Genomic DNA, 24,406 nt, shown 5'->3' on the forward strand with positions numbered 1-24,406 from the left:
CAGAGTTTTCCATCATCTCATCCATCAGGTGCCAAGGAATGTCCTATCTTGACTTGGTCCTTGCCATTTTGAGCAGGGAATGATAATATTTAATTCTGGTAAATGCTGGGCAAGAGCATAGGGAAGGTGGGACAAGTTTTGGAGCTGCCAGCTTGGAAATTGTCCTTTTTGGAACACAAATACAACACTGTTGATTAATCACTGCCTAATTTTCACACACAATAGGTAATAGACAGCACTTTTACATCTATTTGTACAGAGTCACACACAAGTCTCTCTGCCCCACCTCTTCTGGTGGAGGAATGTGACATCGCAAGCTGATGACGACTTCAGGAGAGCCTCTCAAGAAAAAAATGCTCCTGCAAAGCTAGCTTATTCTTTGTCCATTGAAAGTAAAATATTTCAAAGGATAGGCAAGACATTGTTTTTACAACCTTTACTTTGGAGAGTGCCCAGAGGAGAGACAGGCTATTTAAACATAGGATGCTTTTCCTTGCTGGATGTGGTCCCAGGCGCCCAGTTCTGGAGGCTTTTTGCGCACCTTTTCCTGCAGTTGGCCAAATGGCATGACATGGAGTGCTTTTCGATGGCTCTGCTAGGTGTCTGCTGCTGTCCTCAGTGCGCTCGGTGGAAAAAGCCTGGGGCCTATTTTAAAAGTGTTTTTGTGGAGTAGAGGGTGAAAGCAGTGTGGAGCAGGTGAAGACGGAGGCATGAGATGAGGAAAGTAGCTCTGCAGGGAGCAGCTGGAGGATGTTTTGGGTATAGAGAGCTGTGTGATAATTGTGAAGGCAATCTTGAAAGGTGTTTTATCAAGTGCCTCCTTCTCCAGCCTTAGCTGTTACTGAAGAACTGGGAAATTGCCCTCACTTTTGCTCAGCTCCTGCTCCCTGCTCGTGCCTTCGTAATTGCCATCACTTTCACTCGGCTCCTGCTCCCTGCTCGTGCCTTCGTAATTGCCCTCACTTTTGCTCGGCTCCTGCTCCTTGCTCACGCCTTCAAAATTGTCCTCACTTTCACTTGGCTCCTGCTCCCTGAACGTGCCTTCATAATTGTCCTCACTTTCGCTCGGCTCCTGCTCCCTGCTCATGCCTTCAAAATTGTCCTCACTTTCACTCATCTCCTGCTCCCTGCTCATGCCTTCACATTTGTCCTCACTTCCACTCGGCTCCTGCTCCCTGCTCGTGCCTTCGTTATTGCCCTCACTTTCACTCAGCTCCTGCTCCCTGCTCGTGCCTTCGTAATTGTCCTCACTTTTGCTCGGCTCCTGCTCCCTGCCCATGCCTTCGTAATTGCCCTCACTTTTGCTTGGCTCCTGCTCCCTGCTCGTGCCTTCAAAGCGGTTGTGCAAGGACAGGTCCGGCTCTGAGAACCACCTCTGCATCCTGCTGATGTCATTCATCACATTGCTCAGGGCAGGGGCAGAGACGCATTTTGGATATGGTCTGCTGAGACTGCTGCTCCTGCCGTTGGGCTGCTCCGTCTCCAGTGTAGGGGTGCTGCCTTCAGCTCCCGCCTCTGGGCTGCTGCAGGCAGAACCGTCGTGCTGAGGAGCCCCTGGGTGTGCTGTGGGGAGAAGGAGCCTGTTAGGTGCTTTTTAGGTACTCTCTGAAGATACCAGGGGACTTTCCCTGTGCAACCACACACTTCACCAAATACAACCTTCCTGCCGACGAGCTAGAGGAGAAGTTAAGGAGGCAGAGAGGGCAATGTCCTGCGAGAGTGCAGTTCTAGGCCATAGGCAGCATCTAGGTGAGGAGCAGAGCTGTGCAGACGTTCACCATCTGGCATGGGTGTTGTTTTGTGAGTGTTGTCCTTCTGAGCTCCTGGAAAGCGTTCCAGGAGGCAAACGCTGCAATACCATATTAAACCCTCTGCACCTCTCTGCATGGCCACAGATGTCTTCCGATATGCAGTGAAAGAATGCAAAGCAGCAGCCCTGGCCGGGGACAATCATCAGTGCATCCTCCTACCTGTGGAGCTGTGTGTGTGCTCCGGTGACTCCTCGGCCGAGGGACTGAAGGGCAAGGCGATGTGCTCCCCAAATAGTGCTCGGCAGTTGTCTATTAGGAACTCGACCAGTGCTGTCACCTGCCCACAGAAAACCACGGATTTAGAGATTTGCCTGTGCCGTTGCAGAGAGTGCCGGTGAGGGGCGCCCCCAGCGTTCAGAGGTGCTGCTTTGGTGAGCTTTTGCAAGGGCAGGGGTCTCTGTGGGCATGGCGCAGAGCTGCCCCCAAGGCGGTAGCGAGGGGGTGAATTCAAGAGACCTTGTCATTGCGCTCCTTCAGCACTGCCAGCGGGAGCCCGTTGTCCGTGCCGGGGCTCAGCAGGTTTGGCCCCACGCAGATGGCCAGGTTGCTGGTGTCCATCCTGCTGGTCTCCACGTTTTCGCTGATGTGATGGAGCACAGCAAGCAAGCGCTGGAGCAAGAGGAGGTTTGCTCTGGGCAGGCTGTCAGCCACCCTGGGGAACACAAACAAAATGTAACATTAATGCAGGGTGCAGGAGCTGCTCCTTCTTCACTGGAGCAATTTTCATTTCAACTCACAAGAAATCATGCTTCCTCATGTTTTGTAGAGCAATCTTAAACACCTTGAGGAAATGTTATTGCCAGAGAAGTGTTTTTCTGTGCCACTTGCCCTCAGAACCAACCCCCACAGAAGCAATAGCAAGCTGACAGAAACAACAGGTTTTTACATGAGATTCCCAGTTTCCAGAGAAGTCCCTGGCCTCTCTCAGCCCCTCCAGAATGGTGGCACTGGTTACAAAACTCACCGTTTCAGTTCATCAGTTTTCTCCTGCTGGCTTGGCTTCTCCAGCGCTAGCATCCACTCGTCATAGAGGTTGTCCGAGAGGAGTTTGGAAGGGATATTTCGGAGGAAGTCCTGCAAGGCCAAGGAACTTAGATGAGGCTCTGGACACTACCAGTGAGCAGAGGGGGAGCATCCTCATGACTTGGGCTCCCTTGGAGGCAGGTTGCTTTGAGCTCCTTGCTCCCAAAGGTGCTCCTGAGCACTGAGAGTGCAGCGGGCTGCGTGAGTACGTGCCAAGTGCAGTGGTGTGAGTGCAGGAGCAGGAGCCAGCTCATATCTGAGCCTTTGGTCTGGCCCTGCATCTCAGTAGTCCTCAGTGAGGAGCAGGTGGAGGAAGTGAGTTTGCCATGGGCATGCAGGGAATCCAGGGCGGAACTAGGGGAACTGAAAATCCAGTTGAGAAGAAAAATGCCCAACTGTGCTCAGCCTGAACCCCTGAGTTTGGCTTCAGTAGGGTTTTAGCTTTGAGTGCCACTGAGGTCAATGTGGGCACTCAGGTGGGCCCTTGCAGGTTAGCCACGTGCTCTGAGAGCTAAAAGTCAGAGGACTTCACCTTCAGCACCACTGCCAAGAGGTGCACAGGTTTGCTGTCCAGGTCAGCGTTCTCGCCCTGGTTCAGGACCTCCTTCAGCTCCTTGCGGGCCTTCTCGCTGGCCGCTATCCTGAAGATCCCCTCAGTGGCAGGCCCTTTCTTATACAGTATATCCAGGAGATCCTGCAGGAAGATAGGGACAGTTTTGGTCTTGCAGGCACACTCTGCTTTGCTTGGCTTAGTAGCTCCTTCTTGTTCCACACAGATTGCACTGGCAGGAACCTGCTATTTCCTAATGCACCCTCTTTTTGCACTGGGGAACCCCCCTGACTTCAGTGGAGTCCTCAAGCCACCATGTTCGAATCCCCTCCTTCCCAAGCCAGCCTCGATGCCCGGCAGAGATTGCTTGCAAGAGAGAAAAGCCTCTCTGCTGGAAAAGCCAGCTCTGCGGGGAAACTCTCACAAGAGCATCTTTCACCCAACGATAATGTTCATTGCCAGTCCTCGACTGAAGCCCTGGATGCTTCTGCTGCTGAAAGATTCCTTCAGGTGACTTCTGTCACACCACAGACATGCACAAGGGCTGGGCATGCGGCCTCGCACGAGCAGCCAGGATGCCTCCGTCCCCAGGCTTGCTTACCTGCACTGGCTGGGGCAGGCCACCATCCTCCCCGCAGATGACTGCCAGAGGCTGGCCAAAGAGAGCCGCCCTGGGGCCAGAGTCGAGCTGCCCTGGGTGGTCCCCGCTGGCAGAGGCTCCTCGCCGAGCAAGTGGCCAAGATATCAGCGGCCTTCTTGCCTTCGCTCCCTCTGCTGCAAGCAAAAGCAAAGCCAAGCTCAGTGTAGAAGATGCGGCGGAGAGAGCCGGACGGTGCCGCTTGTGTGTGTGCGGCGCCCTGTGCTGCAGGGTCTCCTCCAGCTTGTGCAGAGGCGCAGAGGTTTTGCATGGTGGGAGGGAACAAGCAGCGTGTCAGAAGGCAGCTGCTCCGTCTCTTTCTCAGACTCACCAGGCAAGTGGCCAAGGCCCTCTTGCACGTCGGGAGGGTCCGAGCGGGGGCATTTCTTGGCGTCAGCCTGCTGCGAGAAACGGGTGAAGGTCACAGAGGTGCCCCTCAGCAGCCGGGGCCGCGAGGGAGTTGCTGCAGCGACGCAGGCATCTGCGCGAGGCTCCCGGGCGAAGCGGAGGGCGTCCAAGGGCCGCGGAGGAGAGGCCGGAGGTGCGGGCCCGACGCTGCCCCTCTGTGCCACGGGGGCTGTGGCAAAGGCTCCTGCGCAGCCAGCGCCCCCGAAGCGGCCCTGCAGCCCGCAGCCCCCGCACGGCTGGAGGCTGCTGCTTCGGTGCCCAGCAGCCCCAGCACGGCACGAGGGCTCTGCCCGTGGCCGCGGGGACGGTGCGCCCTGCCGCGCTCTGCCTGGCACGAGGCATTTGCTGCCTTTGCCCGCCCCGGGGAGCCGCCCCAGGGGCTGAGCTAGCGCGCGTGCACAGGCAGCGCGGGCAGGGAAAGGGAGCCCTGCTCACCTCTGCCGAGATCAGCGTCTCCACGGTCGCCGCCGTCAGCGACACCTCCTAGGCGAGAGAGCAAAGAGGCGCCGTGAGGAACTGGCCAGCTTTGGGCGCCTTTGGGGAAGCCGAGGCGCTGTCGGGGCGCGGCGGGCGGCGTGAGGACACTTACGGGACGGCAGAAGCCGACGAGCTCGGTGAGGAGGCGCAGGGAGGGCAGTCGGGTGAGCCTGGCTCCCGGGGCTCCTGGGCTCTGCCTGTGCACAGGGAAGGGCACGCCAAGAGCTCTGTCAGCGCCAGCCCTCGCCGCTCTCTGCTGCCAGCCAGCCCCGCGCTGCCGAGGGACCCCCAAGCCCGAGAGCCTGCGGCAGCGCTGGCTGGGAGCAGCGCTCTGCGGCGCCCTGCCTCCTGCTGCCCACGGGCCTCCTCCTCGTGGGGACGGACGGCAGCGGCTCGGGGTGCCCGCGCCTGCCGGCGAGGAGCTGCGGTGACAGCTCCTGGGCTCGGTGGCGACTGCGACCGCGAGGCTGAGCAAGTCCCGCCGCTGTGCCCAGGAGCTGCCCTGGGCGGCGGGTGCCCCTTTCCCCAGCGACGTTCCGGTGTTTCTGCGTGCAGCTCCGCCTGGAGCACTCGCCCGCTCTCAGCCCTACGGCGGCACGTGGAGTTCCCCGGCAGAGCTTACCGGAGCATCGTGTCCAGCCAGAGCTGCTTCACCTCCTGCGACCTGCAGCGCAAAGGAGAAGCGGCCTCAGCCCACGCTGCTGCTGCTGCTGCTGCTGCTGCTGCTGCGTGGGACAGAGCTGGCCCCAAACAGCTCTCGCCCCCGTGGGCAGAGTGCCAGGGCCAGGGCTGAGCCGTGCGGGGCAGGAGAGGGGCTCGCGCAGGGCCCTGGCAGGTGTCGCCCAGACTCACCCAAAAGTGACCACGCAGAGGTCGCTGGGCCAGACGAGGATGAGGGTGCGGCTGCACTTGAGGCCGAAGACCTCCTCCTCCTCCTGCTCCTGCTCCTCGTCCTCAGGCCTGGCCGCGGCCGCCTCCTCGCTGCACAGCACCCAGAGCTCGCTGAGCCGCACGCGGTGCTGCAGGCGGAAAGTGGGGCCGCATCTGCCGGGAGGAAGAGCAGGGACTGGCGTGTGGGAGTCCAGCATGGGGCAACCCCAGCTGTCCCCCATGGCAGAGCCGTTTCCAGGGGCAGAGCCATGGGAACGGTGGCCCTGAGCTGCGGGCAGCAGCAATGAGCCTCCTTCGCAGCACACACGCAGAGGACTTTGGAGAAGTCGCTGCTGGGCAATGATACCAACGGGATGCTTGGTGAAGGCGTGCAGAGGAGAAGGACAAGAGCAGGAGCCTGTCGTGTTCTCCTTGCACCTCCCCTCATTAAAGACATGCTTTGTGCATTCATGGATCCCGCAGGACCCCTTGGGGCGAGGAATGTGCCTGGGGACGGGTGGTGGAGGCCGAGGCGGTGTCGGGGAGGAAGGAGGGCTGCGATGGCTGCTCTTACTTGAAGCTGGCGATGGCGACCGCGTGGGGGAAGAGCAGCAGGTGCCTGCGGCGCGTGCGCTGGTGCCGCGTCACCTGCGCACGGAGGGCGAGCAGGAGCTGGGGGCTGCTGCTGGAGACGAAGGCGCCGAGCGGCGGCGGGGGCCGGGAGGCTGCGCGGCCCCAGAGGCGGCGGCGGGCGCCAGGAGGCGCGGGGCCGGGGGCCCCGGGCTGTGCCCGCGTGCCGGCAGCGGGGCCGGCAGCGCCCCGGGCGCCGCAGCAGCTGGCCTGGCCCATGGCGCCGAGGCCGGGCGGACGGCTGCGGTGCGGCCGTGTCCCGCGCCTGCGTGAGGCTGGAAGCGCGTCCCTGTGCCGAGCAGTGCTGCCGGGCTGGGAGTCACCTCCGCCTGTGCTGCGCCGTGCTGGCACAGTGCCCACCCGGGGTACACGCTGCTGGCCGTGGCCAGGTCGCCGCGGTGCCGCCGCGGCACATTGTGATGCACCAGCTGGGCCCACAAAGGTGCATTGCTGGCTCGTGGTCAGCTTGTTGCCCACCAGGTCCTTTTCTGCCAAGCTGCTTTCCAGCAGCTCGGCCCCCAGCCCGTCCTGGTGTTCTTCCTCCCCAGGGGCAGAACTTTGTGCTTCCTTTTGTTGAACTTCAGGAGGTTCCTCTGCCCGTTTCTCCAGCCTGTCGAGGTCCCTCTGAATGGCAGCACAGCCCTCTGGGGTGTCAGCCCCTCCTCCTGGTTTTGTATCATCAGCAAACTTGTTGTTAGAAAGCTGCAGAGCAAGGGCTTGTCTCCCTTCAGGTGTGCCGTGGGTCTGTCAAGATGCCTAGGAGCCAGAAGCAGCCGGCTTTTGTAGTGTCATGAGAATCTCCTGGCTTTAGGAGATGCTCCCTGGCTGTGGGCTTTCAGGCTGTGAGATGATTTTATCCATGGTGAAGCAGGTGTGAAGGCATCACCATGTAGTCAGAGAAGATGTGCACCTGCCATTTCCTCCAGCACCTGGGAGCAGTTCTCTAACTCCCCAATGACATCTTGAGATACAATATAAGGCTGAGGCAATGGCAGGGGTGAGGAGGAGGAGGTGGGGAGAAAAAAGAGGACTATTACATGTGCTCAGTTACCAAAAACACCATGGCACTGGCCTAACCCTTGTTTTTCCCCCATGCTGGATGCTGCAAAGAGCTCTGCGTGGTAGTTAACGCAGGCTTTGCCAGTGACCACATGTGCTGCCCAGGAGGTTGTTTTCCAGCAGCTTTTATAGAGAGGTGGAAATGCTGGTTCTGCCTTGCCTGTTCAGTGAGACTCAGGATGGGTCTCGGTGAGCTGGTGTGTGACAGGGTGCTGAGAGGCAGGAGGGTTGGGGGGAGCCTGGCACCACGTTCACTCAGCTGCACAGGATTGCTGGGGCCCGAGCAGGGCTGTTGCAGGCTTGGGAGTCCCTGCGCCACGGTGACCCTGTGCAAACTGGCTGCGTTCAACTTCCGCCATCCAAACTTTCTGCAGCCTTTCATAACTGAGAAAGGAAGGAGGCTTTGAAGGAGCCATTTTTAAGGAATGCAGCGTTGAACTGTTGAAGAAGGACGTCAGTGGGCGTATTGCCTTCCCCGAACATTGCCTTGTGTTTGGAGAGGAGCCTGGCTGCTTCTGAACTTACAGGCACACTTGCTTGTTGTACTGCTCCACACTTTTGTGAAATTGGGATGAAGTTTGGTTCTCCGTGGTGCTGAGAGGCAATCTGAGGGTGCAGTTCTAACACTTTTGGACTACAGAGATGGGATTTAAGCTCTTGGTCTTGGAAGTAACTCTCCCTGAACCAACAGACTGTTATCTTCAAGCAGGAATCACAGAACTGTAGAATGATCTAGGTTGAAAGGGATTCTGGAGGTCTCTGCTCTAACCCCCCTACTCAAAGCAGAGGCAAATGCAAAGTTAGGTCAGATTGCTCAGGACCTCATGCTGCCTAGTTCTGAAAATCTGCTGGCTCATGAAAGCAGAGAGCTCATCGCCTGGCAGATATGCCGTGAAAGCGCCCCGCTGAACTAGATTCACGTGTCACCTCAGGGCCAGTGTAATAAACCACTGTGCAAGATTCAATGGGAGAGAAGAGTGATACTTGTTCCCAGAACTCACCAAACCAACTGACTTGAACCGTTCCCACAGGCGGGGACAGTTGCAGCAGTACAGAAATAGCACTCCCTGTGCCTGTCCTTTGCCCACAAAACCTCTCGGCCTTCTGCAGCCAGGCAGGGACCACAGGGCTTGACCAAGCCGAACACCTGCTCTTGGACAGAGCCATTGGATGTGGAGCAGGTGGGCAAAGCCCTGAGGGAGAGTCAAGAAGCCTCCAGCAGCCCTGGGAAGGGCTGAGGCAAGGAGGGCACGACTCTCCTGTGTGTGCACCAAAGAACCCAGGGCACACAGCGGGCACAGAGGCAGCGAGAGGGAAGAAGCGTGAGATGGGCAGAGCGGCGTGAGAGGGCTCCTTGGGCAAAGCAGCCCATGACACGTGCTCTCTCCACCCGTGCGGGAGCTCAGCGCAGAGCTGGGCAGAGGCCCCCCCTGCGCCTTGCCCACCATCTCTCTTGACACCCACCTATCCCCTCAATCACCCTGATCAGGGTGTCCCATGGAGGGCAATTCCCCAACACCCTGACCGTGGTCCATGCCTGGGCACTGCATCCCTCTGCCTCGACCTCATGGCGCAAGGGCAGCGCGTCTGACTCCAGATCAGAAATTTGTGTGTCCGAATCACACCGGGGTCAGGCTTGGGGCTGCACTGGGTTCCCATTGTATTGCCTGTGCCTCTCCTTTGAGCTAAGCTGTGTTAGGTGCAGGACCAGCAGAGCATCCCTGGTGCCCACGTGAGCGTGCACCAACTGGGAAGAGTCTGGAAGCTGATGAGCCCCGGTAGTCTCCTCCGCCCAGCATTGCAGGTCAGGGCCAGTCAAGCAGTGATCCCAGTGACCCAGAGCATGGGTTGGCAGTCAGGGCCTCTGTTCCATGCCAAAAGGAGTCTCCAACGATTGCCATCCTCCTTACCTGCAGCCAGACCCAATCCCTTCCCTCTAAGTGCCCTCTGTAGCCTCTGCCTCCTGGGACATGTCACAGGCTTCCTGCCTCCACCACTCTCTTGCCTCCTCACACCCTCACTCCTTCTCTGTCCTACGCTTGTGCTCTGGTGCTGCAGGGTCCCTGCAAAAATCCTGCTGCTCTCCTCTTTGTCCTCTCTGATAGCACAATCTGCTATCTTTGTCCTGTACCTGCAGCAGCAGCTTGAGCAGAGGCACCTCTTGCATTACCCCTTTCCCTTACCTGGTGTTGAGGAGATGCACCAGGTACTCCCATACCCCAGACCCAAGCGGGGGTTGGGTTTGTGATGTTTATAGGATTTGTGATGTTTATAACATCCACACTATTTCTGCACCAATTCTCATAGCCTTCTGTGGTCTCTCAGGGTCCCCTAAGACTCCTCTATGTGCTAAAGACTGTGTTATCTGTCAGGTTGCTCTTTGCAACTCCTGGCTGCAGCCTCCTCCTCTCCTTCCTCACTCCCTCCATCCCTATCTCACTCCTGCCCTCCTCCATTAGTGCCTCACCCTTCCTACTAGCATTTGCCCACATTTGCACACAGCCTGCAGTCCTTCTAAGGTGTGTCCACCGTGAGATCAGACGTAATGGTCTCAAAGGCAGTGGTCCCTGACTGAGCTGTCCTCTACTGTGGGTAAGACTGTGGGTAAGACGCAGCTGTTTGCCAGCAGGCTGGCAGAAGCACCAGGCAATGGTGACCACCAAAGAGAAAGCAGGGCACTATCACCATCACTTCCACTGTGGCCAAGCTGTGCAAAGGAAAAGGTCGAGCCTGCAAGGAGTCAAACCTGCAGTCTCCTGATCCGTAGTCAGGTGCGTTGTCCATGGCACCACTGGCCCTGGCCATCCTGGCATCCTGGTGGGCTACATGTGGCGTGCTGAGGCACAGTGATGCTGACATGGAGGGGATGTGGAGTTAGAATCTGAGATGGTCAATGCATTAAAAAAAAAAAAAAGTTTGCAAGAAAACTCTGGTCCGACCTCCAGCTCAAAGTACAATCATTTTCAACATCAGCTAAGGATCAGATTGCTCAAGGCCTGATTAAGCTGAGTTTTGAATTTCTCCAAGGATGAAGAGTCCCCATCCCTCTCAGCCCCCATTCTAAGTCACCCTCCTGCTGAAATTTTCTTATATTTAATTGGAATTTTCTTCCATAGCATTTCTGTTTGTTCCCCTCATCTCTTTGAGAAGAGTCTCATTGCAGCTACTCTATAGCCACTCATTACATAGCTGTAGACAGAGGTCTGAACACAGAATCCCTGAGCTTGGAGATCATCTAGTCACCTCTGGAGAATGTCTAGTCCAACCCTCTTAGGGTCATCTACAGCAGATAGGTCCAAGGAGAGAGACTGCCAAACTTTTCCGGGCAACCTGTCCCAGTGTTCAGTCACCCTTACAATAAAAAAAAAAAAAGAAAAGAGAGAAAAAAAGTTTTTTTCTTATGTTTGAACAGAATTCATTGTATTTCATTTTGTGCCTGTTGCCTCTTGTCCTGTCACTGGGTACCACTGAGAAGAGTCTCCGTCTTCCTTACACCCTCCCTTCAGATCTTTAGACACACTGACAGGATCCACTCTGCGCTTTCTCTTCTCCAGGCAGAACAGTCCCAGCTCTCTCCGCCTCTCCTCATATGAGAGATGCTCCAGTCCCTTCATCATCTTAGTAGCTGTCCACTGGACTCGCTCCACTAGGTCCGTGTCTTCCTTGCACTTGGGAGACCAAAACTGGGCGCAGCACTCCATACGTGGCCTCAGCAGTGCTGAGCAGAGGGGAAGGATCACCTCCCTCCACCTGCTGGCAGCACCTTTCCTAAGGCAGCCCAGGATGCTGTTGGCCTTCTTTGTCACAAGGGTACACTGCTGAATCATCTTCAGCTTGTTCTCCAGGAGCCCCTGGCCCTTTTTGGCAAAGCTGCTTTCCACACCCTGCCACTGCAGGCTGTCTTCATACATAATGTGCTCCAGGCCCCTGACCATCCTTTTGGCTTTGCATTGGCCTTGCTGCAGTTTGTCAATGCCTTGCAAAGTCCTGCACCTAACACAGACTAGCCCTGGGCCTGCTACCACGGACTCTGCCAGTCACTGACTCCTTGCCAGATCTTCTGCAGGTGTTCTCACTACAGAGCCTCAGCAGGATTTCGGGCCAAAGGTCACTTGGTTAATTCTCTGTATCTTGCAGATCTTATTGCCATGGTTATTATTGACATCCCTTATCCCCTATGCCTATATGTACTGTAAATGGGCGTGAAGCTTGGTCCCCTAGATGAGAAAGCAAACATTTCATTTTTTAAAGCCTTTATTGCTGCATGATGTTTTGGTTCTGAGGTGCATATTGAATCATACAGATTCTGGCAGAGTTTTCCATCATCTCATCCATCAGGTGCCAAGGAATGTCCTATCTTGACTTGGTCCTTGCCATTTTGAGCAGGGAATGATAATATTTAATTCTGGTAAATGCTGGGCAAGAGCATAGGGAAGGTGGGACAAGTTTTGGAGCTGCCAGCTTGGAAATTGTCCTTTTTGGAACACAAATACAACACTGTTGATTAATCACTGCCTAATTTTCACACACAATAGGTAATAGACAGCACTTTTACATCTATTTGTACAGAGTCACACACAAGTCTCTCTGCCCCACCTCTTCTGGTGGAGGAATGTGACATCGCAAGCTGATGACGACTTCAGGAGAGCCTCTCAAGAAAAAAATGCTCCTGCAAAGCTAGCTTATTCTTTGTCCATTGAAAGTAAAATATTTCAAAGGATAGGCAAGACATTGTTTTTACAACCTTTACTTTGGAGAGTGCCCAGAGGAGAGACAGGCTATTTAAACATAGGATGCTTTTCCTTGCTGGATGTGGTCCCAGGCGCCCAGTTCTGGAGGCTTTTTGCGCACCTTTTCCTGCAGTTGGCCAAATGGCATGACATGGAGTGCTTTTCGATGGCTCTGCTAGGTGTCTGCTGCTGTCCTCAGTGCGCTCGGTGGAAAAAGCCTGGGGCCTATTTTAAAAGTGTTTTTGTGGAGTAGAGGGTGAAAGCAGTGTGGAGCAGGTGAAGACGGAGGCATGAGATGAGGAAAGTAGCTCTGCAGGGAGCAGCTGGAGGATGTTTTGGGTATAGAGAGCTGTGTGATAATTGTGAAGGCAATCTTGAAAGGTGTTTTATCAAGTGCCTCCTTCTCCAGCCTTAGCTGTTACTGAAGAACTGGGAAATTGCCCTCACTTTTGCTCAGCTCCTGCTCCCTGCTCGTGCCTTCGTAATTGCCATCACTTTCACTCGGCTCCTGCTCCCTGCTCGTGCCTTCGTAATTGCCCTCACTTTTGCTCGGCTCCTGCTCCTTGCTCACGCCTTCAAAATTGTCCTCACTTTCACTTGGCTCCTGCTCCCTGAACGTGCCTTCATAATTGTCCTCACTTTCGCTCGGCTCCTGCTCCCTGCTCATGCCTTCAAAATTGTCCTCACTTTCACTCATCTCCTGCTCCCTGCTCATGCCTTCACATTTGTCCTCACTTCCACTCGGCTCCTGCTCCCTGCTCGTGCCTTCGTTATTGCCCTCACTTTCACTCAGCTCCTGCTCCCTGCTCGTGCCTTCGTAATTGTCCTCACTTTTGCTCGGCTCCTGCTCCCTGCCCATGCCTTCGTAATTGCCCTCACTTTTGCTTGGCTCCTGCTCCCTGCTCGTGCCTTCAAAGCGGTTGTGCAAGGACAGGTCCGGCTCTGAGAACCACCTCTGCATCCTGCTGATGTCATTCATCACATTGCTCAGGGCAGGGGCAGAGACGCATTTTGGATATGGTCTGCTGAGACTGCTGCTCCTGCCGTTGGGCTGCTCCGTCTCCAGTGTAGGGGTGCTGCCTTCAGCTCCCGCCTCTGGGCTGCTGCAGGCAGAACCGTCGTGCTGAGGAGCCCCTGGGTGTGCTGTGGGGAGAAGGAGCCTGTTAGGTGCTTTTTAGGTACTCTCTGAAGATACCAGGGGACTTTCCCTGTGCAACCACACACTTCACCAAATACAACCTTCCTGCCGACGAGCTAGAGGAGAAGTTAAGGAGGCAGAGAGGGCAATGTCCTGCGAGAGTGCAGTTCTAGGCCATAGGCAGCATCTAGGTGAGGAGCAGAGCTGTGCAGACGTTCACCATCTGGCATGGGTGTTGTTTTGTGAGTGTTGTCCTTCTGAGCTCCTGGAAAGCGTTCCAGGAGGCAAACGCTGCAATACCATATTAAACCCTCTGCACCTCTCTGCATGGCCACAGATGTCTTCCGATATGCAGTGAAAGAATGCAAAGCAGCAGCCCTGGCCGGGGACAATCATCAGTGCATCCTCCTACCTGTGGAGCTGTGTGTGTGCTCCGGTGACTCCTCGGCCGAGGGACTGAAGGGCAAGGCGATGTGCTCCCCAAATAGTGCTCGGCAGTTGTCTATTAGGAACTCGACCAGTGCTGTCACCTGCCCACAGAAAACCACGGATTTAGAGATTTGCCTGTGCCGTTGCAGAGAGTGCCGGTGAGGGGCGCCCCCAGCGTTCAGAGGTGCTGCTTTGGTGAGCTTTTGCAAGGGCAGGGGTCTCTGTGGGCATGGCGCAGAGCTGCCCCCAAGGCGGTAGCGAGGGGGTGAATTCAAGAGACCTTGTCATTGCGCTCCTTCAGCACTGCCAGCGGGAGCCCGTTGTCCGTGCCGGGGCTCAGCAGGTTTGGCCCCACGCAGATGGCCAGGTTGCTGGTGTCCATCCTGCTGGTCTCCACGTTTTCGCTGATGTGATGGAGCACAGCAAGCAAGCGCTGGAGCAAGAGGAGGTTTGCTCTGGGCAGGCTGTCAGCCACCCTGGGGAACACAAACAAAATGTAACATTAATGCAGGGTGCAGGAGCTGCTCCTTCTTCACTGGAGCAATTTTCATTTCAACTCACAAGAAATCATGCTTCCTCATGTTTTGTAGAGCAATCTTAAACACCTTGAGGAAATGTTATTGCCAGAGAAGTGTTTTTCTGTGCCACTTGCCCTCAGAACCAACCCCCACAGAAGCAATAGCAAGCTGACAGAAACAACAGGTTTTTACATGAGATTCCCAGTTTCCAGAGAAGTCCCTGGCCTCTCTCAGCCCCTCCAGAATGGTGGCACTGGTTACAAAACTCACCGTTTCAGTTCATCAGTTTTCTCCTGCTGGCTTGGCTTCTCCAGCGCTAGCATCCACTCGTCATAGAGGTTGTCCGAGAGGAGTTTGGAAGGGATATTTCGGAGGAAGTCCTGCAAGGCCAAGGAACTTAGATGAGGCTCTGGACACTACCAGTGAGCAGAGGGGGAGCATCCTCATGACTTGGGCTCCCTTGGAGGCAGGTTGCTTTGAGCTCCTTGCTCCCAAAGGTGCTCCTGAGCACTGAGAGTGCAGCGGGCTGCGTGAGTACGTGCCAAGTGCAGTGGTGTGAGTGCAGGAGCAGGAGCCAGCTCATATCTGAGCCTTTGGTCTGGCCCTGCATCTCAGTAGTCCTCAGTGAGGAGCAGGTGGAGGAAGTGAGTTTGCCATGGGCATGCAGGGAATCCAGGGCGGAACTAGGGGAACTGAAAATCCAGTTGAGAAGAAAAATGCCCAACTGTGCTCAGCCTGAACCCCTGAGTTTGGCTTCAGTAGGGTTTTAGCTTTGAGTGCCACTGAGGTCAATGTGGGCACTCAGGTGGGCCCTTGCAGGTTAGCCACGTGCTCTGAGAGCTAAAAGTCAGAGGACTTCACCTTCAGCACCACTGCCAAGAGGTGCACAGGTTTGCTGTCCAGGTCAGCGTTCTCGCCCTGGTTCAGGACCTCCTTCAGCTCCTTGCGGGCCTTCTCGCTGGCCGCTATCCTGAAGATCCCCTCAGTGGCAGGCCCTTTCTTATACAGTATATCCAGGAGATCCTGCAGGAAGATAGGGACAGTTTTGGTCTTGCAGGCACACTCTGCTTTGCTTGGCTTAGTAGCTCCTTCTTGTTCCACACAGATTGCACTGGCAGGAACCTGCTATTTCCTAATGCACCCTCTTTTTGCACTGGGGAACCCCCCTGACTTCAGTGGAGTCCTCAAGCCACCATGTTCGAATCCCCTCCTTCCCAAGCCAGCCTCGATGCCCGGCAGAGATTGCTTGCAAGAGAGAAAAGCCTCTCTGCTGGAAAAGCCAGCTCTGCGGGGAAACTCTCACAAGAGCATCTTTCACCCAACGATAATGTTCATTGCCAGTCCTCGACTGAAGCCCTGGATGCTTCTGCTGCTGAAAGATTCCTTCAGGTGACTTCTGTCACACCACAGACATGCACAAGGGCTGGGCATGCGGCCTCGCACGAGCAGCCAGGATGCCTCCGTCCCCAGGCTTGCTTACCTGCACTGGCTGGGGCAGGCCACCATCCTCCCCGCAGATGACTGCCAGAGGCTGGCCAAAGAGAGCCGCCCTGGGGCCAGAGTCGAGCTGCCCTGGGTGGTCCCCGCTGGCAGAGGCTCCTCGCCGAGCAAGTGGCCAAGATATCAGCGGCCTTCTTGCCTTCGCTCCCTCTGCTGCAAGCAAAAGCAAAGCCAAGCTCAGTGTAGAAGATGCGGCGGAGAGAGCCGGACGGTGCCGCTTGTGTGTGTGCGGCGCCCTGTGCTGCAGGGTCTCCTCCAGCTTGTGCAGAGGCGCAGAGGTTTTGCATGGTGGGAGGGAACAAGCAGCGTGTCAGAAGGCAGCTGCTCCGTCTCTTTCTCAGACTCACCAGGCAAGTGGCCAAGGCCCTCTTGCACGTCGGGAGGGTCCGAGCGGGGGCATTTCTTGGCGTCAGCCTGCTGCGAGAAACGGGTGAAGGTCACAGAGGTGCCCCTCAGCAGCCGGGGCCGCGAGGGAGTTGCTGCAGCGACGCAGGCATCTGCGCGAGGCTCCCGGGCGAAGCGGAGGGCGTCCAAGGGCCGCGGAGGAGAGGCCGGAGGTGCGGGCCCGACGCTGCCCCTCTGTGCCACGGGGGCTGTGGCAAAGGCTCCTGCGCAGCCAGCGCCCCCGAAGCGGCCCTGCAGCCCGCAGCCCCCGCACGGCTGGAGGCTGCTGCTTCGGTGCCCAGCAGCCCCAGCACGGCACGAGGGCTCTGCCCGTGGCCGCGGGGACGGTGCGCCCTGCCGCGCTCTGCCTGGCACGAGGCATTTGCTGCCTTTGCCCGCCCCGGGGAGCCGCCCCAGGGGCTGAGCTAGCGCGCGTGCACAGGCAGCGCGGGCAGGGAAAGGGAGCCCTGCTCACCTCTGCCGAGATCAGCGTCTCCACGGTCGCCGCCGTCAGCGACACCTCCTAGGCGAGAGAGCAAAGAGGCGCCGTGAGGAACTGGCCAGCTTTGGGCGGCTTTGGGGAAGCCGAGGCGCTGTCGGGGCGCGGCGGGCGGCGTGAGGACACTTACGGGACGGCAGAAGCCGACGAGCTCGGTGAGGAGGCGCAGGGAGGGCAGTCGGGTGAGCCTGGCTCCCGGGGCTCCTGGGCTCTGCCTGTGCACAGGGAAGGGCACGCCAAGAGCTCTGTCAGCGCCAGCCCTCGCCGCTCTCTGCTGCCAGCCAGCCCCGCGCTGCCGAGGGACCCCCAAGCCCGAGAGCCTGCGGCAGCGCTGGCTGGGAGCAGCGCTCTGCGGCGCCCTGCCTCCTGCTGCCCACGGGCCTCCTCCTCGTGGGGACGGACGGCAGCGGCTCGGGGTGCCCGCGCCTGCCGGCGAGGAGCTGCGGTGACAGCTCCTGGGCTCGGTGGCGACTGCGACCGCGAGGCTGAGCAAGTCCCGCCGCTGTGCCCAGGAGCTGCCCTGGGCGGCGGGTGCCCCTTTCCCCAGCGACGTTCCGGTGTTTCTGCGTGCAGCTCCGCCTGGAGCACTCGCCCGCTCTCAGCCCTACGGCGGCACGTGGAGTTCCCCGGCAGAGCTTACCGGAGCATCGTGTCCAGCCAGAGCTGCTTCACCTCCTGCGACCTGCAGCGCAAAGGAGAAGCGGCCTCAGCCCACGCTGCTGCTGCTGCTGCTGCTGCTGCTGCTGCGTGGGACAGAGCTGGCCCCAAACAGCTCTCGCCCCCGTGGGCAGAGTGCCAGGGCCAGGGCTGAGCCGTGCGGGGCAGGAGAGGGGCTCGCGCAGGGCCCTGGCAGGTGTCGCCCAGACTCACCCAAAAGTGACCACGCAGAGGTCGCTGGGCCAGACGAGGATGAGGGTGCGGCTGCACTTGAGGCCGAAGACCTCCTCCTCCTCCTGCTCCTGCTCCTCGTCCTCAGGCCTGGCCGCGGCCGCCTCCTCGCTGCACAGCACCCAGAGCTCGCTGAGCCGCACGCGGTGCTGCAGGCGGAAAGTGGGGCCGCATCTGCCGGGAGGAAGAGCAGGGACTCATCTGTGGGTGTTCGCCGTGGGGGCAACCCCAGCTGTCCCCCATGGCAGAGCCGTTTCCAGGGGCAGAGCCATGGGAACGGTGGCCCTGAGCCGCGGGCAGCAGCAATGAGCCTCCTTCGCAGCACACACGCAGAGGACTTTGGAGAAGTCGCTGCTGGGCAATGATAGCAGCGGGATGCTTGGTGAAGGCGTGCAGAGGAGAAGGACAAGAGCAGGAGCCTGTCGTGTTCTCCTTGCACCTCCCCTCATTAAAGACATGCTTTGTGCATTCATGGATCCCGCAGGACCCCTTGGGGCGAGGAATGTGCCTGGGGACGGGTGGTGGAGGCCGAGGCGGTGTCGGGGAGGAAGGAGGGCTGCGATGGCTGCTCTTACTTGAAGCTGGCGATGGCGACCGCGTGGGGGAAGAGCAGCAGGTGCCTGCGGCGCGTGCGCTGGTGCCGCGTCACCTGCGCACGGAGGGCGAGCAGGAGCTGGGGGCTGCTGCTGGAGACGAAGGCGCCGAGCGGCGGCGGGGGCCGGGAGGCTGCGCGGCCCCAGAGGCGGCGGCGGGCGCCAGGAGGCGCGGGGCCGGGGGCCCCGGGCTGTGCCCGCGTGCCGGCAGCGGGGCCGGCAGCGCCCCGGGCGCCGCAGCAGCTGGCCTGGCCCATGGCGCCGAGGCCGGGCGGACGGCTGCGGTGCGGCCGTGTCCCGCGCCTGCGTGAGGCTGGAAGCGCGTCCCTGTGCCGAGCAGTGCTGCCGGGCTGGGAGTCACCTCCGCCTGTGCTGCGCCGTGCTGGCACAGTGCCCACCCGGGGTACACGCTGCTGGCCGTGGCCAGGTCGCCGCGGTGCCGCCGCGGCACATTGTGATGCACCAGCTGGGCCCACAAAGGTGCATTGCTGGCTCGTGGTCAGCTTGTTGCCCACCAGGTCCTTTTCTGCCAAGCTGCTTTCCAGCAGCTCGGCCCCCAGCCCGTCCTGGTGTTCTTCCTCCCCAGGGGCAGAACTTTGTGCTTCCTTTTGTTGAACTTCAGGAGGTTCCTCTGCCCGTTTCTCCAGCCTGTCGAGGTCCCTCTGAATGGCAGCACAGCCCTCTGGGGTGTCAGCCCCTCCTCCTGGTTTTGTATCATCAGCAAACTTGTTGTTAGAAAGTTGCAGAGCAAGGGCTTGTCTCCCTTCTGGTGTGCCGTGGGTCTGTCAAGATGCCTAGGAGCCAGAAGCAGCCGGCTTTTGTAGTGTCATGAGAATCTCCTGGCTTTAGGAGATGCTCCCTGGCTGTGGGCTCTCAGGCTGTGAGATGATTTTATCCATGGTGAAGCAGGTGTGAAGGCATCACCATGTAGTCAGAGAAGATGTGCACCTGCCATTTCCTCCAGCACCTGGGAGCAGTTCTCTAACTCCCCAATGACATCTTGAGATACAATATAAGGCTGAGGCAATGGCAGGGGTGAGGAGGAGGAGGTGGGGAGAAAAAAGAGGACTATTACATGTGCTCAGTTACCAAAACCACCATGGCACTGGCCTAACCCTTGTTTTTCCCCCATGCTGGATGCTGCAAAGAGCTCTGCGTGGTAGTTAACGCAGGCTTTGCCAGTGACCACATGTGCTGCCCAGGAGGTTGTTTTCCAGCAGCTTTTATAGAGAGGTGGAAATGCTGGTTCTGCCTTGCCTGTTCAGTGAGACTCAGGATGGGTCTCGGTGAGCTGGTGTGTGACAGGGTGCTGAGAGGCAGGAGGGTTGGGGGGAGCCTGGCACCACGTTCACTCAGCTGCACAGGATTGCTGGGGCCCGAGCGGGGCTGTTGCAGGCTTGGGAGTCCCTGCGCCACGGTGACCCTGTGCAAACTGGCTGCGTTCAGCTTCCGCCATCCGAACTTTCTGCAGCCTTTCATAACTGAGAAAGGAAGGAGGCTTTGAAGGAGCCATTTTTAAGGAATGCAGCGTTGAACTGTTGAAGAAGGACGTCAGTGGGCGTATTGCCTTCCCCGAACATTGCCTTGTGTTTGGAGAGGAGCCTGGCTGCTTCTGAACTTACAGGCACACTTGCTTGTTGTACTGCTCCACACTTTTGTGAAATTGGGATGAAGTTTGGTTCTCCGTGGTGCTGAGAGGCAATCTGAGGGTGCAGTTCTAACACTTTTGGACTACAGAGATGGGATTTAAGCTCTTGGTCTTGGAAGTAACTCTCCCTGAACCAACAGACTGTTATCTTCAAGCAGGAATCACAGAACTGTAGAATGATCTAGGTTGAAAGGGATTCTGGAGGTCTCTGCTCTAACCCCCCAACTCAAAGCAGAGGCAAATGCAAAGTTAGGTCAGATTGCTCAGGACCTCATGCTGTCTAGTTCTGAAAATCTGCTGGCTCATGAAAGCAGAGAGCTCATCGCCTGGCAGATATGCCGTGAAAGCGCCCCGCTGAACTAGATTCACGTGTCACCTCAGGGCCAGTGTAATAAACCACTGTGCAAGATTCAATGGGAGAGAAGAGTGATACTTGTTCCCAGAACTCACCAAACCAACTGACTTGAACCGTTCCCACAGGCGGGGACAGTTGCAGCAGTACAGAAATAGCACTCCCTGTGCCTGTCCTTTGCCCACAAAACCTCTCGGCCTTCTGCAGCCAGGCAGGGACCACAGGGCTTGACCAAGCCGAACACCTGCTCTTGGACAGAGCCATTGGATGTGGAGCAGGTGGGCAAAGCCCTGAGGGAGAGTCAAGAAGCCTCCAGCAGCCCTGGGAAGGGCTGAGGCAAGGAGGGCACGACTCTCCTGTGTGTGCACCAAAGAACCCAGGGCACACAGCGGGCACAGAGGCAGCGAGAGGGAAGAAGCGTGAGATGGGCAGAGCGGCGTGAGAGGGCTCCTTGGGCAAAGCAGCCCATGACACGTGCTCTCTCCACCCGTGCGGGAGCTCAGCACAGAGCTGGGCAGAGGGCCTTTCTCCCACCCACGGCCCCCACGCTGCCCTGCCACCATGAGCACAGCCACCCTCCCCTCCCAGCACAGCCCAGGACCGGAGAGCTCTCTTGCGGGCTCTGCTTGGCTCTGTGTGCAGTGCTGTGCTGCTGAGAGGGCTCCGGCAGGGCCTTGTGAGGGGCTGGTCCACGCTGAGCAAGACAGCAGAGGTGAAGAGCTGGCCCAGGCAGGAGGAGCCAGCTTCTCGGAGCAGAGGGCTGGGCACCCATGGGCGCCTTCAAAGCAGAGCAGCGGCAGCTGCTGCTCACTCCCCGCGCTGAGGGACAAGTGTCCTTCAGCTCCGTGGTGCTGGGCGTGCAGGAAAGCGGTGTAATAAAGCCGCGTTTGAGAGCTTATGGAAGAGCAGGCTGACAGTCATTCACGAAACTCAGCCTGAAGCAAGCGGAGGGGACCCGCTCCCGCTCATTCCCACCACAATTTCACTCCCCCTCAATCTCCTCCCTGCAGCCCTGCAAACACCCCGATGGGGGTGTCCAGGGTGCCTGGCCAGGCTCACCGGTGCGCACAGAAGAGGAGATGCTTCCTGTTCCTTGCTTCCTGACAAAATGCAACTTTGCCCAGCTTTTTCTGTCACCAGACAGGTGTTGTGTAAGTAGGTCACTGCAGTATTGCTTTGTGTTATATCAAAATAAGAGTGTAGCATGTTTAACATACACCAATGTTGCATTGGGTTGGATCAAAACATGCATGGATATTAGATAAAGGGCAGCACAAGCTGTTACCTTCCCTATGCAATTAAAATTTAACCAAATCCTTGCTGGCTTTGGGATGTAGCCCATCATAGATTGCAAACATTTGTTTTATACATACAGAAATGCCACAGCTGGGAAGCTAAAAAAGAGACAGAAAGGTGGCACAGCTTTGGCACCCCCAGGCAGCTTGGAGCGTGTGGTGTGACTTGTGTCCAAATCGTGTGCCCTAAAATGACTTTGGCAAAGTACAAAAATAAAATTCCAACTCGCAATGCACACTAATTGACTGTTTAAGCACGACCTCAACTCCAGGATTTAGATGAGGCTTTACTTCTCTTTTGACAGGAATTCTTGTAGCTACTGACACAAACCTCTTATCTGTGGGACTTGGCGTGGGGGTTTGTCACTTATTTAGGTGACTTACAACTTCCCGCTAACAGGATCCCGACTCAGAGGAATTAATAGATTCGTTCTTGTGTAGCAGTGGTTTCAGTAGTCCGTTACATCTTTCTGCCATCCCACTACTTTGAGGTCGATGAGGAAGGTGCAAAGTCCATATACACTGTTACTTCTTTCAGCTCCTGGAGGGATGTATTTCCAGCCTTCAGGTGTTTGCTCTAAGGGACTGATCTACTTGTCAGGTTTCCCAGAGTAGTTGACCTTCCCTGAGACTAGCAACCTGTTCTCCTTTTGACACGTACTGTACCACTGCTTGACAAAAAAAGGACATGAGTCTACAGTGTGTTTGGCCAATGATTTTGTCACAGGCCATCGTCTCCTTGCAGCCTGTTGAAATAACTGCGAACTCGCGGTGTGCCCTGGCCATCCGTGTAACCACTTCCCTAGCCATTCTGCCTCCAGATTGTATCATACATTTATTCTAGCCAGATGATCAGCCATCTGATCCCACTTTTCCCCAGGGTTTTTAGGTGGTTGGTGGGCGGAGGCATGACCCATTGATATGTTCTTCAATTGAGCTACATCCAAACTCTTTTCCTGGGTCTGCTTTTCCCCATACGTCTCTACCATTTTATTGCCACTTGTTTCTCAGCCCGTTCTGCAACGCCAGGGTGGCACCAGCCCAAACAGCATAGGAGTCCGGACAGACTCAAGGCTCCTTGCTCCACAGTGGCAGGGCCAGGCGCAGGGATGCCGCAAGGGAGGAGAGTGCCTCAGAGCAGGGCACAGCGCTGGGCACAGGCAAGGGGCCAGGTCCCCTCCTGCAGCACAACCTGAGGTGGGCACTGGGAAGGGACTGGCAGCGGCGGAGCTCTCTCCCTGAGATGGCGATGGGCGTCATTAAAAACAGACAGCCTGTGAGCTCAGCCCACCCCACAGATGGGCACCACAGCTCCAGATATCCTGCCCTGGATCCAAGCTTGCATTGGTGATGAATCAGAGCTTGGAAAGGTAAGATGTCCCGCCAACACACCGGTGTGTCTGAGGGGCTGGGGGTCAGTGGCAGCCCTTGCTGCGCAGCCCTCTCCCCATGGGTGAGAAGGGGTAGCCGTGATGGATTCAGGAAAGATGGCCAAGGGGAGAGATCATCTTTCCCCACCTTCACTGCCAACCCTCCCTGGCAGCCCACGGAAAGACCCCCGGGGGCACCAGGCTGGCCAGGGGCTGGGGCCAGTGGTGCAATGGATAACGTGCCTGACTATGGATCAGGAGACTGCAGGTTTGACTCCTGCCTGGCTTGACCTTTTCCTCATCCCAACCTGGCAATGGTGGACAGCACAGTGATGGTGTCTGGTGCCCTGGTTCCTCCTTGGTGGCAACCATTGCCTGGTGTTTCTCCCAACTCGCTGGTAGAGACCTCCGTGCTGATAAGGAAGGAAGAACTGGCTGGGGATGTGCAGGCTTTGGGTGCAGGGAGCCTTTTCAGGGTTGATCTGCAAATCCTGAGAGGAGTGGGGAAGATGAGTAGCAGAATGACAAGCCAGGACTTGAGGAGAGCTGAGCTGGGCTTAGTCGAGGGGCAATGACTGAACAGGGGACTCTTGCCTGTGCCCCAGCACAAAAAGGGCAGGCCAGTGGCCATGCAGAAAGCAGGTGCCACCACCACCATTGCTGTGGGCAGAAACGGGCTGAGCCACACAGGAACGAGCCTGCACCCTCCTGATGCATGGTCAGCTTGGTTGGCTCTTGCACCAGCGGCCTTGACCCCCAAACAGCCTGGCACCCCCAGCAGCAGGGCTTCCTGTGACTCACCAGAAGAGGCTGGAGGTGAAGGGTAGCACAGATTTGCCTTTAATCACCTGACCTTGCCTGGGACAGCTTTCCCCTCTCCGACAACTTTGCTCCTTCTGGGTCCCAATGTGTTGGGAGAAGCAGTTCCCGGAACATGCCACTACGCTGAAATAAGGCAGGACAGCAAGGGTAGGTGTGAGAAATGCAATGCAGAGGCCCCTGAGGGAGACCATCCATCTGTCCCCCCTGGGTCATGGCACACTCTAGCACTGCACAGCACAGCACTACGGGGCCAGTGCCAGAGGAAAGAGGGTGCTGAGCAAGGTGTGTCCCCTGAGGGGCAGGTGCGGTGGCTGCCCAACACGTCCTGGGCAGAGACTCCACTCACCTGGCAGATGCCCGGTGCCTGCCTCAGGCCCTGTGGCAGATGTGGACACTCCTCCCTTTTGCATGGCCTGACCCAGGACACCATCATCCCCCCTTCTTCAGCTTTGCCCATGTACGCTGAGCCCTCACTGTCTCTCTGCACCTCAGCCCCACCCGGCCCTGCACATTCATCCTGCAGCCTGGACTGCACTCTACAGCCAGAACTTGGCCACCCCCTCTTCACAGGGTGCCCCCATCCTCTCCACCTCCCGTGGCCCTGCTATGAGGGCAGCCCTGTGTGATCCCATGCAGAGCACATCCCCAATGCCCACACCACGGTCCATGCCTGGGTGCTGTGCCCCTCTGCCCAGACCTCGTGGTGCAAGGGCAGCACATCTGACTCCAGATCAGAAAGTTGTGTGTTCAAATCACATCAGAGTCAGGCTTGGTT

At 57.5% G+C, this 24,406-nt stretch overlaps 2 pseudogenes; both read right to left on the bottom strand.

The window, feature by feature from the left end:
* Positions 1–468: 468 nt before the first annotated feature.
* On the bottom strand, positions 469–11,400 carry LOC136991634 (T-cell activation Rho GTPase-activating protein-like; annotated as a pseudogene).
* Positions 11,401–12,243: 843 nt separating this feature from the next.
* Positions 12,244–24,088, bottom strand: LOC136991635 (T-cell activation Rho GTPase-activating protein-like; annotated as a pseudogene).
* Between the last annotated feature and the right edge of the window lie 318 nt (positions 24,089–24,406).

The sequence above is a fragment of the Apteryx mantelli genome, chromosome 3 (assembly GCF_036417845.1).
Source record: "Apteryx mantelli isolate bAptMan1 chromosome 3, bAptMan1.hap1, whole genome shotgun sequence".
NCBI classification, from domain to species: domain Eukaryota; kingdom Metazoa; phylum Chordata; class Aves; order Apterygiformes; family Apterygidae; genus Apteryx; species Apteryx mantelli.